The sequence below is a fragment of the Girardinichthys multiradiatus genome, chromosome 7 (genome assembly GCF_021462225.1).
Source record: "Girardinichthys multiradiatus isolate DD_20200921_A chromosome 7, DD_fGirMul_XY1, whole genome shotgun sequence".
In the NCBI taxonomy this organism is placed as follows: Eukaryota; Metazoa; Chordata; class Actinopteri; order Cyprinodontiformes; family Goodeidae; genus Girardinichthys; species Girardinichthys multiradiatus.
In genome coordinates, this window is record NC_061800.1 from 19980772 (window position 1) to 19996631 (window position 15860).

The following is a 15860-nucleotide window of genomic DNA, read 5'->3' on the forward strand; positions in this document are numbered from 1 at the left end:
TCCTTCTTTGTTTTCTGTAAGACTGTTTCATGTGCGTTTCAGGGTTTCAGAGAGCATATATGCATTTTTTTCAAGAAATACTTCCTTTATTGCCATTTGCAGGTGTTACGATCTTGAGGGAAGCATGCATGAGTGCTGGTCAAGTGCAACTAGAGTGCAAGGGAATCAATACCAGAGAACAACAAAAACACTCAATCTACATGAGCACATGAACTCTCCAGAAGAATATGAACGTATGCTATGTGCACGGCAACATCTAAACATGTGTACACATGGCACCAGATTCATAAACATTTTCTGTCACACACTGGGTTCGTGGCAGGGACACCCGAGCCTCTACGTGCTTCCATTGTTGCCCACTTGGCTGTGCTGTGCTCCACAGTGTGCTCTCAGCATGCCTGCCATCTGAAACCAGACACCTATGGACCAGCATCCAGCTGGAGTGGTGTATGTCTCCGTCTCTGTAGCAGTTGAGGTCCACTGTGTGTGTGTGCTCGTGTGTGTGTGCGTGTGTGCGTGTGTGTGTGTGTGTGTGTGTGTGTGTGTGTGTGTGTGTGTGTGTGTGTGTGTGTGTGTGTGTGTGTGTGTGTGTGTGTGTTTGTGTGTGTGTGTGTGTGTGTGTGTGTGTCCCTTGGCTTCTTCTCTGAATTATGCCCTCCTCGACCAGCCTGTTAGTTGAGGTGGATGATGATGCATTGGTAGGTGCCACACTCTTAATTTTTGGGTGATGGATTGAGCATTGCTTTGTGAGATGTTTAAAGTTTGGGTAATTCAGATACTATTTCCTTGGTCTTCATCATGCTGTTTTTGTTCACTAATGGTCTTCCTCAAACTTCTAGCCTATAATGTTTTCTTCAAGGATTGCCCTGTCTTTAGCTCCATCCATCTTCTCATCAGCTCTGACCAGCTTCCCTGCCCCTACTGAAGAACAGGATCTCCACAGCATGATGCTGCCACCACCATGTTTTACCATAGGGATGGTGTGTTCAGGGTAATGTGTTTCAGGGTAATGTGAAGTGTCATGTTTCCACCACACATAGCATTGCAATACTCAGACCTTGTCCTGCTCTTGAACACTTAGACAACCACACTTTCCCTTTTAGAGCATATTGACAGTGGAAGATTTGTTTTGCTAATACATGATGAATCAATTTTCTTTATCACTCACTGCTGTCAGTGGAAAACGGACTCAACAGTATACATTGTGAAGCGTGTACAGGAGTGTGTGACAGAAAAGAGCAATGGGAAGTGAAACAGAGAGGATTCATCAGGACTTGAGGGTGTAAATCCACAAAATGAAGAAAAAAGTTGGCAAGGCAAAAGCTAACTAAAGAACCAGATAAAAATCAACATCTATCTTTCTTTCAGCGTTGGTATAAGATTAGATACTGGTGGAACAGAAAGGGGGGAAGCAGAAGACTTTAGCCACTACTGCCACTACTTCCCCTTTAACCATCTTTCAATGTGGTCTTTAAGTCCCTTTACTTCATTGTGCGTTTTACTGGAAGGACTGCAGGCTCTCTCTTTAGGTCTGCTAAAGAGCACATGTTATGCAGTCTGTCTCGTGAGCACAATAAGTTAATAATTCACAACCGCAGAAATGCATTTACGCACATATTGCACATGGCATTGGAATAACACTCTTAGCACTTTTACGCAACCTTCACTTAAATGTAAATGTTTACTGAAATGCATCCCACTACACACACGTAGCACTATTCTGGGTCTCATTTTTGGTGTGTCCGTTCCCTGGTCCAATCAAAATCACCCTGTTCCTACCCTCTGCCTTTTCTCTCCGCAGCATTGGTATGGCAACATTGGCACAGGCACACTCCTACTCTTTTCCAATCTTAGTCATAGGCCTCACTCATAAGACACCAGCCCCTCCAATAGTTGATGTGTTTTGTCACTTCCGGGTGTTTTCTCTCTCTGCGCCTTTTATCACCCTTGCACACGCATACTGTACAAATGCAAATGGAGCCTCTCCTTTTCCCCTCACTCATGAGTCCCACTCTCAAGTGAGAGGACAGAGAAACCAGGATTCAGCTGATGGCTCTGGACACCTTCTTTTTCCTGGTTTACAGAGGACATTTGCATGCATGTAAATAATATATAACTTGCAGGTGATTGAAAAGGAAATATATACCTCTGTGGTAAGTCACTATGTGTACTTTCTTTCTACTGTTTAAATTGTGTTTAGCTAGGTGAGGAAGGTTACTTGATGTTTCACATTGTGTTGACTGACTAAACAGAGCAAATCGAGGAACTTATAAGACAAGTCGTCCCTATAGGTTGCGTTTTGACCATACAGGCATCATACATTGAGGGTGTGTGTGAGTTTAATTTCCTGTCAGCTAGGTTATGCAGAATATGAATCAAATGAGGAGCAGATAAAAAATGCTGTTTTTCAGTAAACTTATATATTAACACATGGCAATTGACATCATTTCTGTGTGTAAACATGCCGAACATTTAATATAAGCTGCATCATTTAAGTGTTGGTACTGCATCAAAGGTGGTTTTGCTGTGTTTTGAATCTACCTCACAATAATGCAGTAGTGGCAACAGGAAAATGTGGATAGGCAATGGTAATGGCACGCATCGGGCAACATGTGGGTACGAACTGATAAATGGAGAGTTGACCTGGAGCCAAATAAATAAATAAATCTCGCAACTTAATGTTGCTGGTCTTATGTGTATATTGTTTTGAAAAAAAAATATTATTGCAACTCAAGCAGCAAGCTTGAGTTGCTAGATTATTTATTTGGCTCCAGGTCAATTTTCCAGTCACCAGTTTGTACCCACATGTTGCCATTATATCCCTTCATAGTTCAATTCATGCCCATTAATAAAGCCTTTCGTTCCAACATACACAGAAAATTGAATATTTGTTTATTTTCATTTTTAAAGTACTTTCATGGATCAAGGATATAAATGTTCATTTAGAAATCTCAAATTTGACCTTTAATTTAATTTAATTGTCCATTTCAGCCACCCATCCTTCCATCCATCCATCCATCCATCTATCCATCTATCTTTAAGTCCCATGTCACTTTTGTGCCCTTCATACTGAGCCGCTTCTGAATGTTGATCACTGATCACTCATATACCTAGAAAACTCTGACATTTCTAATGGCTTTCAGTTTTCGTGTGGTACCTGAAGATTACTGGTGGCCCCCAGCTAAAAGCCGGTTTAAAAAAACTCTCTATAGACACCCCTTCATTAATGCACATGTACTCATGTGCCATTTACATTTTATTTGGCATTAAAACTAAAACCTACAGATTCAGCTGACTCTTTCTGACCTTTAAAACCAGAAAATTCTTCTTCCCAGCAGAAGGGGTGTCTAGCATTCCATCGACCTTCTCTGTGCCCAGTTTGCAACAGTTTATTCAAGGGGACAAATGGAACAAACGGTTTCAATTATCCCCTCAACTGAAGGCAGGGATATTCTTTCTCCTGCCTTTTTCTCGCGAACTTTCGTACGTGTGCATGTGTGAGAGAAAATGCAGCATCGTTCCAACTCACCAACCAGTGGACTCTGTTGACCTACTTCCCCTCTGGACACAGGGTGCTTTGGAGGAGGCAGGGCCTCACCCACTGTCTCCAGGCCCAGAGACAACACAAGTTACGGACACTCAGAGAGATAAAAACTCTACACACATTGCCTTCCATAACCTCACTGATGTTTTGTCCATCAGGTTAATTGAGTGCACATCATTGATCTTGGAACATGTCCCCAGCTGACAAGTATATCATCAGAGTGGCAGTTGCAGTTTGCATGCAGGCGGTGCATTTTTAGTATAGATGACATGAGTGAGGAGTGTGCTATAATGTGACCTGAGTTGTGCAGTCCTAAGAGAGCTTTGGGATCTAGGCTGCATTTTGCATTGCAATTTGTTAAAGCAAATCAGTCACCTGATGCAGGACAGAAAATTCAGTATGTTAAGTGTTAAACAATTACTTTTTTTGTTATCTTATCCTTTAATCAAATAAAATGTCTGTGGGACTGGGAGTATGCGGTCAACGATTAAAGACAGTAATTACCACAAGCATAAATAAATAACTAAATAAATGAACCAACTTTTGACTTCTCTTACCTTATGTTACATTTATATAGTATCCGTATGAGACTGACAGGGGTTTGATGTTACCCTTCCCTTGAACCCCATGGTGGCGCCACGGGTTAAATCTAATCATGACCCACTTCAAGACTCTGCTATTAAATTTTGACAAAGTTCTAATTTCAGTTTTTGCTAAATTTGCATGTGTCTTGTCAACCATAACGTCTCCAGTGCATGGATTCAGCTAAGATGCTTATCTGCGCTATTTTTCACACGGCATAGCTTATACAAAAAACAAACACGCAAACAGACAAGGGTTTTTCGTTTTGAGTCAGGTAGATTCCTCCCACACAATATGACCTTTCAGTCTCTTCTCGTCTTATAAATATCAGAATTAGGTGAAAGAAAAACGGAGAGATGTATGATTATTTTCCTGTCTCATCTTTGCGCACTTTACTGCGCTGCTGTGATACGCACGGACAGGTTTTTCTCATGCAAAAAGCTTTAGAAGTTTAAACTCATAAAACACTAGCGCAGATGGAGAAGGCTGTTATGATTAGTCTTTAGTTGCTTCTCTCTCCAAACCGCTGACGCACAGTGCAGCATGTTGGTCTACAGAACTGAAGCCCGTTGGAGTATACAAAACCTTCAAATGCGCACTCTGCAATTCTGACCTAGAGGGAAAAAGGCGATAAGACACAGAGAGACTTGCGGGTTTTTTTTATTTTTTTTATTCAATATAAGAAACTATGTGATCTATACGGATTTAATTTTAGAAATCATAACATGTCTCCACAACTATTTTTGACGCTCCCCTTTGCAGCGTTTCTTGTTTTTCGTCGATGACCTTTAAGGGGAACCGCAGCCCAACAGATAATTGCGCCTGATTACGGTTTCTACTTTTGCATTCTGACTCTGCATCACCCACACATCGGGCGAATATTCAAATTTTGCTGCGTGTATAACTGCGAGCGTGACACTCCCAAACATAAAGACAGCAATCCTCTTATTGGTTTTATACAAACTTTTACTCATCTCTATCAGAACCAGTTTACAGGTCAGTGCTTCTACTGTTATGAAACTTTAGTGTGAGGAAATTTGCTTATTAAATGCAGGCGGGAAAGTATGTTGTGCGCCTGACCTGGGACTGATAACTTGAATCTTCAGTATGAACCTTAATGGACCTTCAAAACAGCAAATTATTTGGGATTAACTTGTTAAACAAGAGCTTCTTATAAAACAAAACCTTATAATTTTATATTTCTGTTATCATTTTTGTTCAGCATAAACATTTTACACACGTTTTTTTTTTAATAAACTGTGTTACTGAATCTAATTTAATACCATTAAACCTCTATATTAAAACATCACACATGCACATTAAAACCTTGAAGTTTCTGCAAGCGATCTATCAAGAAAAAAGGAAATGCAACGTGATTTACAAATTAACATTAAGCCCATGCATGGGCAGGATAGTTTGGATCATGCAACTTCTTTGATGAGAGAAAATGAGGAGTTTAACCTTCCTTTTTACGTGTTTTTGCATCAGAAACAGTTTTAAGGTGTCTCTTATGTCAGACCTAACAGCTCAACGGAGCGCGTTTTGTCTGTAATAATGCGCCACAACAGACAACAGCCTAAAGCGCTTTAGCCCTTCTTGCCGCCCTTCTATTTGCACGCAGATAAAAGTTGGTATTGAGAGAAATGCAATAGTAGCCTACTTAAAAAATGGACGCATCTTGTTTGTAATGAGATACTTTTCCAACATGATAAACTCAACTTTCCCAGCTTGTGACTGTTTTGCTCACAGCATGTTGCAGGATCTAATACTGTAACTGTTACTTAGCAAGTTTGTCATATCTTCTGAAGGGGCCTATGTCAGGCCTTGAACTTTCAAGTTGAAGTGTGCAGCGTATGATTTACTTCCTCTTCCTTTTATTTATTTCGTCGGCTAGAAGTTCAACATAGAACCCCTGCAAGCGCTCTGATGATGACAAGGACGCGTTTAGGAGCAAGTTGAGAATGATCTAAAGGGTCTCGGTTGCTGCTGTGTAGTGGCGGGGGTGAGGAAAATAGATGGGCGTACCTACCATAGTGATGGTGATTTCACTGACAATGGCAACTTCCTGACGCAACGCTTCTGTAAGAGCGAGGAAACGGCGCTCACCTTTTTATCCGATGAACCAACACGATCCTATTTCTGCATAGTAAGCCGTCTCAGCTGTCCCCTCCCTCCTAGTCCTTCACTTCCAAGAAGATTGGCAGGTACGTCGCATCAAAGAGTACCTTTCTCCTTGTATATATTAACTAATAGTTGTTGCATTTACTTTAAGGTCCTCTGAGACACACAACCTACAGGTGCTCTAATTGTTTCTTGTATATATTTTTATTATTATTTTCCTTTGTGTGCAAAAATGTAAACTTTCCTGCATTCTGTAAATGAACCTCTCTTGACAAGATCGATGTTAAAGACCGGATTCAAACGCTGTCTTTTTTGTGCGTTTAAACAATGATGGCAAACTGTGGTGCACCTCGCTGCCGCCCTGCGCTCTCCCTGAGAACCAGCAGAGTTGAAGTGGACGAGAGGCGTACGTGCACCACGCATTCTCGTTTTGACGACGCAAGAACTGAATGGCAGTGTACGGGATGTGTAACTCAGCCGCGCTCTGCAAATGCCTCCCCCTTTCCCTCCACCCTGTTCCATGCTCCTTCCTTCACTATGCGCACCGACCTGTGTATATAGGCTGATCTTGGAAAGCCTATCGGACCCGAGCAATTGAGCGCACTCTGAACGGGACGCTGGTCCAACACCCAAACACGTGAGCTGAGCTGATGAGACGACTTGATCGCGGATTTGGATGTGGGGGATCTCTCTATAGCTGTAGTGCGGTCAGATGTGTGTGTTTTTTTCCGTCCCTCTCACGGTGGCTCCGTGGATTCACCACCGCTCCGCCTCCTCCTCCTCCCCCTAACCTACACCCCCCCCCCCCCCCCCCCTCCTTTCTCTTTTCGCAACATTGACGCAACCAAAAAATACTGGAACAAAAGAAACAACTTCCTTGAAGCTTTGCTGAAACTGCACTTAGTCGGGGAATGGCAGCTTGTTGTCAACTTGCCTCGCTCGGGTGGGAAACATCGAGGTGAGGGGTGGCCCGGCTGGCAGCGACTGAGTGAAGAGAGAGAGATGCGGGCGATGACTCCAGAATAGACAACCGAGTAAGTACGGATGAGACAGACACTTGAGTAATTTCAACTTTTGCTGTGTGACCTCTCGAGTGGGTAGAGATAAAAGTGGACCTGATCAACTGTCTAAAGTCTCTGTATGATGTGTAACTGACGGTGCAGAATATTATAGTAACAGGCCGAGATATTCATTGTGTGCATGTGTTTTTCAGAATGAGAAGTTTGTCATTTTGCAGCCATTGACAACGGCGGCGCAACTAAACTGCCAACCCTAAATATGGCCTAGGGATATACTACACTGTTTAAATGACGCCTCTGTGCAAAACATAGAAATAAACAGACATTTTCGATTAAACGTGAATGTGTTGGTGAGATATACGTGCAGCAGCCGGTTGCAAGAGGATCCCAAACATGCCCGTAACATAGCGGCGGTATCCAAGCTATTTTTTAATTATAAACCCGGAGGTTTGTCGTGATTATAATTGAATTGTGCAACTTTGTTGCGAGGTTTGACGCGCGGTCTCCACGGAAGATCGCCGCGCTTCCTCGCCTCCAGTGTTTTTTACTGCACGAACAAAGGGCTGGATGGAGTAGTCGGCTCCTGCACAGAGCGTCGGTGGGAGAGAGCAGGCGGGCTGTTTACAATAATAACACGGCGGTGGTGACGTCACCGCGAGTGACAGCCACCTCGGCCAATGAGGGCGCCACTCGGCCATCAGCAACACGCTATATTTGGAAAGTGGTTACATCATCGAGGCGCAACAGTGGGACAACGGAAGGCGGGACTTCCGCGGGAACTCAGTTTGTAGTCCAGAAACAGGACAATAGACACACTAAGTTGTTTTTTTTGTTGTTTAATTTTGTTTCTTTGAAAACTTACATTTGTATTTATTACCTAGAGACTGTAATAAATCAGGGTTAAAAGTGCCACAATTCAATAAATTAACTAAATTGTTTAAAAATAGTATTATATGCTATCATTCGAATATGATTTGAAATAAATCGATCAAGTAAATAGATAATTGTATGAATTATCTTGAAATAAGGTGGTTTTAGGATTTTTATGTATCTTTCTGTTTTTAAATACTGTTAATTAGGGTTACATTGCGTTACACTTGGCTGTTTTAAATGTAGTCTATAAATAAAGTTGCATTGATTGAATGAAACAAATTAAAATAATTTATAAAATAATCAATTAAATGCATAAAAAATTATTGTTGAGTTGAGTTCATTTTGTGGTGGATATAAAAAGTCAACACACCCCTGTTAAAATGCCAGGTTTGTCGTGATGCAAAGAAGGGGAGGGGGGGGCATGATAGATGATTTAACAAATATTTTCACCTTTAATGTATCATGTACAGTATCATGAGCAAATGTGTTTGAGGGAAAATGTAAACATATAAATATACATATATAAATATACATATATATATATATATATATATATATATATACACACACACACACATATGGAGCAACAACACTTTTTTGTCAGAACTGGTTGTGTAGCACAGAAAATAACCAAACAGCTAGGCATGGTTAAAATCTTCCAGACCCTTGGGGGACAATGTGCTATGAGAGCAGGTTCCAAATGGTAAGTTTGGCACCAAAACTTCACAGCACATCACCAACAAAGCACAATACCATTGTAAAATGAGATAGTGGCAGCATCATGCTCTGGGGTTACATTTCCTTAGACAAAGATGGAACAAGCCTTTTTGTTAGGTTCGATGAAATTATAACAGGCCCGAAACGTTTAGGTGTTTAATAGAAAGCTCAACATCTTCACAATAAATCCAAGCATATCTCCAAATCAACAAAAGTTGATTTTCACTGAAAGAAAATTTATGTTTTCAAATGACCTGTCCAGAGGCCAGAACTAAATCTGGCGGAAGATATATGAGGTCACCCGAAGACGGCTGTGGACAAGGTATGTCCTCACAGTCTGATAGATTAGAAGATCTTTTACAAGGCAGAATGCCCAAATACCTTGTCAGGATGTGTGATGCTGCCAGACTCCTACCAAGTAAAACTGGATGCTGAAATTATATAAAATTTCCTTCAGCAATATATTATTTTATGGATGCACACACCTATGCAACCAGTTTATTGCACCTTTCTTATTTTTAAATTTTTTGGCATCAGTGGCCATTATTTTATTTTTTTTAATTCAAAAGTGAGTTGACAGGAAATAGGGTGGAGAGAGGAGGGAGGACATGCAGTAAACATCAACGGGCCAGGACCAAATCCACAACAGCCTTTGTCAAGGACTCAGGCCTTCATACACGATTTGCATGCTTTACCCCTGCACCACCGCCACACCCGCAGCTTTCTTTTTAAAATATTTTTTACTCTTGCAGAATTGTTTGTTTATCACTTGAACTGTGCAAGATATATGTCATATAAAAGGTTAAAATCGTTTTTAAATTAGTTATAATAGTCTCATGTTTTGACATCACAGACACTTGGAATTTTAACAGGGGTGTGTAGACTTTGAATATCCTCTATATTATAAGCATGGGATTTACACAGTATTACCTGGGGTAAAAAACTGGGTTTTTACTCAAATATTTATACAAATTATTTTTTTTTTCAACTCTTGTAGCACTAGTGGCCTGTATTTCATAGTATATGGGCAGAGAGAGAAGGGCGAAGACATGGAGCAAAGGTTCCAGGGTCAGGAACTGAACCCCAGGCGGCTGCGTCGAGGACTCATAGCCTCTGTATACTGTGCGCACACTCTACTTCTACACTGCGCCCCATCTTCATAACAAATTTAAAGCAAGAATGTAATGTAATAGGTGCAATTTGGCATGAGATGGTCGCATGTACCAAGGTTTTAAAAAGTCATGGTTTCAGAATCCCTAAAATGTTCCCTCATACTAATTCTGTGGTTTAAAGTCCTTTTAATGAGAGTGGCAGAGTGCTTGTCACCTGTGCAAATAGACAGACTAATTAACCAGTTATCTAAACAGTAAATACCTTTTTTATATGTGTCAAGTTTAGATTATGTTTATTCTATATATTTTTAAATCTCACTACATGTGGTTTCAGTTATATCATGTTATGCTTTGTTGTGCCAATACCATGATCCTATAAAACTGCTGTTTTTACTCAAGACTATCAAACTTCCTATACCTTGTTACACTAATGTTATCTATAACATTTATGTACTTTTAGACTATTCAACAAAATGTTTTTATGTTCAATGGGCAAACGGTTATTACTTTTGCCCTTCTCTCTTTGTAGAGTAACACTGAGATATGTAGTCGAGTTGTCGGCTCTAGCAGATCCCGCAGCCGGCAGACATATTGCTCACAGCTTGCCAAATGTAGTTTCAAAACTGTGTTACCTGAATGAATTTGATGCATTTTCATATGATGACATTCTGTTTTTTTGCCACAGTACTTTTTTCAGAAGAGCAGAATTTGTCTTTCTTGTAGTAAAGGTAAAGGACGGTAGCCTACTTTCAGCCAGCTGAATGGAAGTGTTCAGCATCAGGTAGGGGAAGGGGCAGTGCTGGATTACTCAATGGTCCATACAGCCACGGGAAACTTTCTCTGGCATCTCAAAGGGTCTTTAAACCATACTCTGCACACAAACATTTTACCAGTTACCTATCAAAGTTACTCGACACTACTTACACTGTTGTAGACAAAGGGATTGGTCTGCAGTGAAACTGCTGCTGCAGATTAACCAACCAAATGAGGGGGTCAACTTCAATTCACTCCAGTGTGTTTACATACTGCCAATTCACGACATACCTCATTTTAAGGCACTTCACAAGACAAAAAGATTTAATTGATATCCATAATGAATAATTAAATCAATCCAATACAGTCACACTGCACATAGAGAATAAAATTTAATTGCATACATTCCAATAGGGCCCTGCGATAGACTGGAGACCTGTCCAGGGTGCACCCCGCCTCCTGCCCATAGACTGCTGGAGATAGTCACCAGCTTCCCCGTGACCCACAATGGAAGAAGCAGTAGAAAATGACTGACTGCTTGACTGACTGACATTCCAATAGGATAGAATCAAATTCTGTCAATTGGTTAAGATCTTATCTAGGGAAGCCCAGCTTAGCAAACGGGTTGAAGGCATGTAGCAGCAGCAGAAATAAACGACTTCCTTTTAAATGGAAAGAACCTCCAGCAGAACCTGGCTCAGTATGAGGGCCATCTGCCATGACCGACTGGGGGCTGAGGGGACAGAGCAGATACAAACAAAAGAACCGTTGTATTTCAATATTATTTCATTTTGTATTTTAACACAAGAAATAAGAAATAATTACATGAATGCCTAAATAATAAAAAACACTTACTTACATTTACTTCAAATGTTGTATTACTTTTGCTTTTTACTGTTTTACCTTTATATCACGTTCCATGTTTCAAACAAGAAGATCATCGGTGGTGCACCGCCTCCAGCCTCCATTTTCCATGTAAAAAATGATCGTCTTCTCTGTAAATAACCATCCAATGCAAACCTGATGAGGGTTTAAATTTTCATTAAATAGCCTTTGCATAAACTACCATGACGTTTTTGTGACTAGGGTTGTTTTAATTTGGCAGAAGTCCACTTTTGCCCCTTTTGTACCAGAAGTTAAATTCAGCCTCTGGGTGGTTGAAGTTAATAACCTTTATACTGTACTACATTAAGACACAAAGAGAGTTATCTCCTGACTGGTACGCTAATAACTGCTTGTAACCTTTTAACAGAACTTCACCTCAGAAATTCTGGACTATCCCTTTAAGAGGATGCTAATGAGTAGTGAAAATAGGAATGTTGTTTGTGTCAATCAAACAGCAGAAGACTTCTGAAAGAAGAAGTGTGCTGAAGAATAATCAAAAACAATGGCACAATACTCTTACAAAGTGGGTTCTCACAAATATATTTATATAAGAATAAAAAAAATCTATAACTGACATAAATTATCTTACATTAAATGTGCCCAGTCAAGACAGTCAGTCATAAGTCAGTAAGTAAGCATACAGATTGTACAAGGGTTGCAAATAAAAATATGAATAATAATCCTACCAAAACAAACAAGCAAAAACTTCAGACCCTGGAAGAGAGAAGAATAAAGTGTGAGCCAGATGGAGGATATAAACAAATATTATCCAGGGAGGCACAGGTAGCTGGTGTTCTAGTTCTCTCTGAAGGCTCTTTCTTTTGATACATTTTATGTGATTCAGAATGTTACTGATAGCAAAATCTGGAATTGAAAGTATAGGACTGCTTGTAAAGGGTTAAATATGCTTGAAATGAAAATGTTTGAGCAGCTCTTTTACAGCTGGATTTTTTTAAATGTTCCAATTCATGCAGTGTTGCCATGTGAATACTATAGGTATACTTATTCACATCTTTTGGTAATTTGCTTTGATTTTGTTTCAACATTAAAAAAAAACATCAGTGTGTCCCTCTATTTATAAGCATTGTAATGGGCAGGTAAAATGCCAGAGAAATAAACTATAAAATCTTTTTTCAGCTTACATGGAAACAAAATGTTACTCGTAGATGTATTCTAACACCGTTTAACAAGATGCTTTGCCTCCGTAAGCTTTGTAAATGCCACCAGAGTGGGGTTTATCTCATACACTAATACAGTTATTACCTAGTCTTATTGTTTTGCATCATTTGCGATTTAATGTCATTTACATGAAATCTTTCTATTCACTTATCAGAACAAAGTTATGTTCTCTTTTGAAGCAGGTATTCACATGATAGCTTTTTTGCATTTTATTAGTGCAGTTGTACATTCATTCAGGGAGAAATCATTGAGCCTCAAAATGTCATTTGTTTCAGTAAAAAAAAAACTGAAATTCAAAAACTTTGAAATTTCTTCAAAACATTTTTCAAGGTAACTCCTCTGCCCTAGGATTAGGATCTTGTTTGTGTTGAGCTCTCTGTGTAATCCCTCTTAGCAGCTTGCCTTAATAAAGAATAAAATGCTCAAGGGTGTGGACAGTTCACTCAAGACACGAAAAAAAAGCTACTGGAACAGGAAGCGACATGAATCGTGTTTTGTTCTGGGATTTAAATCGTCACAAAAACCTTTCTGGGAATTGGGAAAACACTCACAACACCAGACAGGGCTCCGGGTGTTTGAATGAGAGTGCAACAAGGACCAGCCACAATTTGTTGGTCACAAATCTGTCACACATCATGCATGGCATCCTTCTGTGTTTTGGCACCTGACTAGATTAACTGTAAAAAAAAACAAAAAAATAAAACAACTCATAGAGACCTTGCAGTGCATTGCAAAAGTGTGAGCATACATCTTATGTAGTAATCCTCCTGAGTTTGTAGAACCACCCCTCGCTGTACTTACAGCTTTGTGCATCTTTTGAGGTATGTCTCTACCAGCTTTGGTCTAGAGGCTGAGGTTTTACATTCTTTTTTGCTAAATAGCTCAAAACGGGGCATAGCACTGGATGACATAACACATAGATTCTTGATTACATTTAGGTCAGAGCTTTAACTAGGCCACTCTGACACATTAATATGCTTTGATCTAAACCCATACATTGTTGCTCTGGTTGTATGTTTAGGGTCGTTGTTCTGCTGAAAGGTGAACCTCTCCATTAACTCTTACCAGCCTTCTGTCTTTGCTAAAGAAAAGCATCTCCACAGCATGAGTCTGGCTCCACCATGTTTCACATTGCGAATGGTGTGTTCAGGGTTGTAGTTTTCAGTGCATGATTAATAATTGTCTTTTTACCAAATTCTTCCTCCTGAGCTGTGGATATCTTCAGCTCCACTGGAGTTATCATGGGCCTCTTGGTGGCATCTCTGACTAATGCCCCGCTATCCTGGTCTCTCAGATTATGTGGGCAGTCAAGACTTTATAGGTTTGTAGTAGACCCATATTAACTTGGAATATTGTTTTATAACCTAACCCTGCTTTAAAGTTCTCCACAACTTTATCCTTGACCTGTTCCTTGGTCTTCAGGATGTGTTTGGTTCTATAATGTTCCCTAAAGAACATCTGAAGCCTACACAGTACAGCTGTATAATTTAAAACGTGTGCCCTGCACACGTTTTAAATTTTTATTTGTTCAAATTTAATGTAATCTTCCACTTCACTCTTATAAAATTGGCCCGGGTTCGAGAAGGTCCTGGGTTCGACTCTAGGCCTGGGGTCTTTCAGCATGTAATTTGCATGTTCTCTCCGGGTACTCCGACTCCCTCCCACAGTCCAAAAACATGACTGTTAGGTTAATTGGTCTCTCTACATCCCCTTTAGGTGTGAATGAGTGTGTGCATGATTGTTTGTCCTGTGTGTCTCTGTGTTGCCCTGCGATGGACTGGGGATTGTCCAGGGTGTACCCTGCCTCTCGCCCATAGACTGCTGGAGATAGACACCAGCTCCACCGCGACCCTGTAAGGGAGAAGCGGGTGTAGAAAATCGATGGATGGATACGTTAAAGTTTGTGGTTTTAACGTGATGAAATTTGGCAAGTTCAGTGTGAACAAATACTTTTTTCCATCGCTGTATATCTTAGAAATAAACCAACACAGTTATACATATCCTCTGTTTTTGATTTAGGGTCTCATAGCACATGTAATTAAACTTTTTACTTCTTCTCTGACCTTTTTTGGTAGTAAAAACAAATCTCAGTCCCTGTCATCACTCTGTTTTCCTTCCTAATTGTGCCTTATTTGTTATGTAGCCACAGCCTACTGTATAAATTATGCCCACTTAATTTGATTGCTATGCATCAGAATGTGTGCAAAACTGTGGTGCCTCAGTCAAACAAGGCTTCTTGTACTGTAAGATCTGGACTTGCTGCCCTGGCATGTAACGGTTTCACAGAACAGGCCTTAAAAGTGTTTTTTCCTCTCCTTTTAGTTCAAGCTAAAGTTATCCCGGGTTTAAACTGAGATTCGGTTAGTGCAAGATGTGTATAGCACCGTTTAAGACCAATTTCACACGTGAAAATTTGCATGTTAAAACGTGTGTGCTGTGCACTTTTTATAGCGCCCGAGGGTTAATGTGGCCACCTCGCAGCCTTTTGCGCTAAAAAGAGGTCAGAGGTCTCTGTTGTGTTTTCAGGATGACCTGCTAGTGACTATTAGCCATTGATGAATGTGATGTCCCACAAGTGTGCGGGACGGACTCCTCCAAAGGGGGAGGTGTCACAACACGCCCTACACTAACCTCCTACCAAACCCCACCTTAGCGAGTCCATACACACACCACACACACAGGCAAACACACACACTCTACCCTGCTGACAGGAGCACAAGGGGGCAGCTGCTACAGATGTCTGAGAGGGGGAGGGGAGCTGAGAGGACATCAATGGAGACTCTCTGTAGTACGGAGTTCTCTGTGGGGCTCATTGTGTTCTCTAGAGACCAAGACGAGGGAATAGCCGGTGTTAATATAGTAAGCTCATAGTCTTTCATACTTTGTTGCAGGGTGTAGTTCAGAATGATTTGTTGTTTTGGTCTCGAATGTCCTGAAATGTTACAAAGGTTGATAGTTTCTAAAATGGATGTCTTGCACCAAGACATTACTTCTAGCTTAAGAGGTGACTCTAATTCTTAGTTTAGTTAAATTTACCCTGATTTAATTTCTACTTTGGGAAAAGAATAAGAGTGG

General features: G+C 40.5%; 1 protein-coding gene across 1 annotated transcript in view; it reads left to right on the forward strand.

Moving 5' to 3' along the window:
- The first annotated feature begins 7151 nt into the window (after positions 1 to 7151).
- spryd7b (SPRY domain containing 7b) overlaps positions 7152 to 15860 on the forward strand; it is a 40081-nt gene continuing 31372 nt past the window's right edge. The window contains exon 1 of the mRNA XM_047369561.1: positions 7152 to 7281. The gene's annotated coding sequence lies outside the window, so the exon portion shown is untranslated. The remainder of the gene's footprint in view (positions 7282 to 15860) is intronic.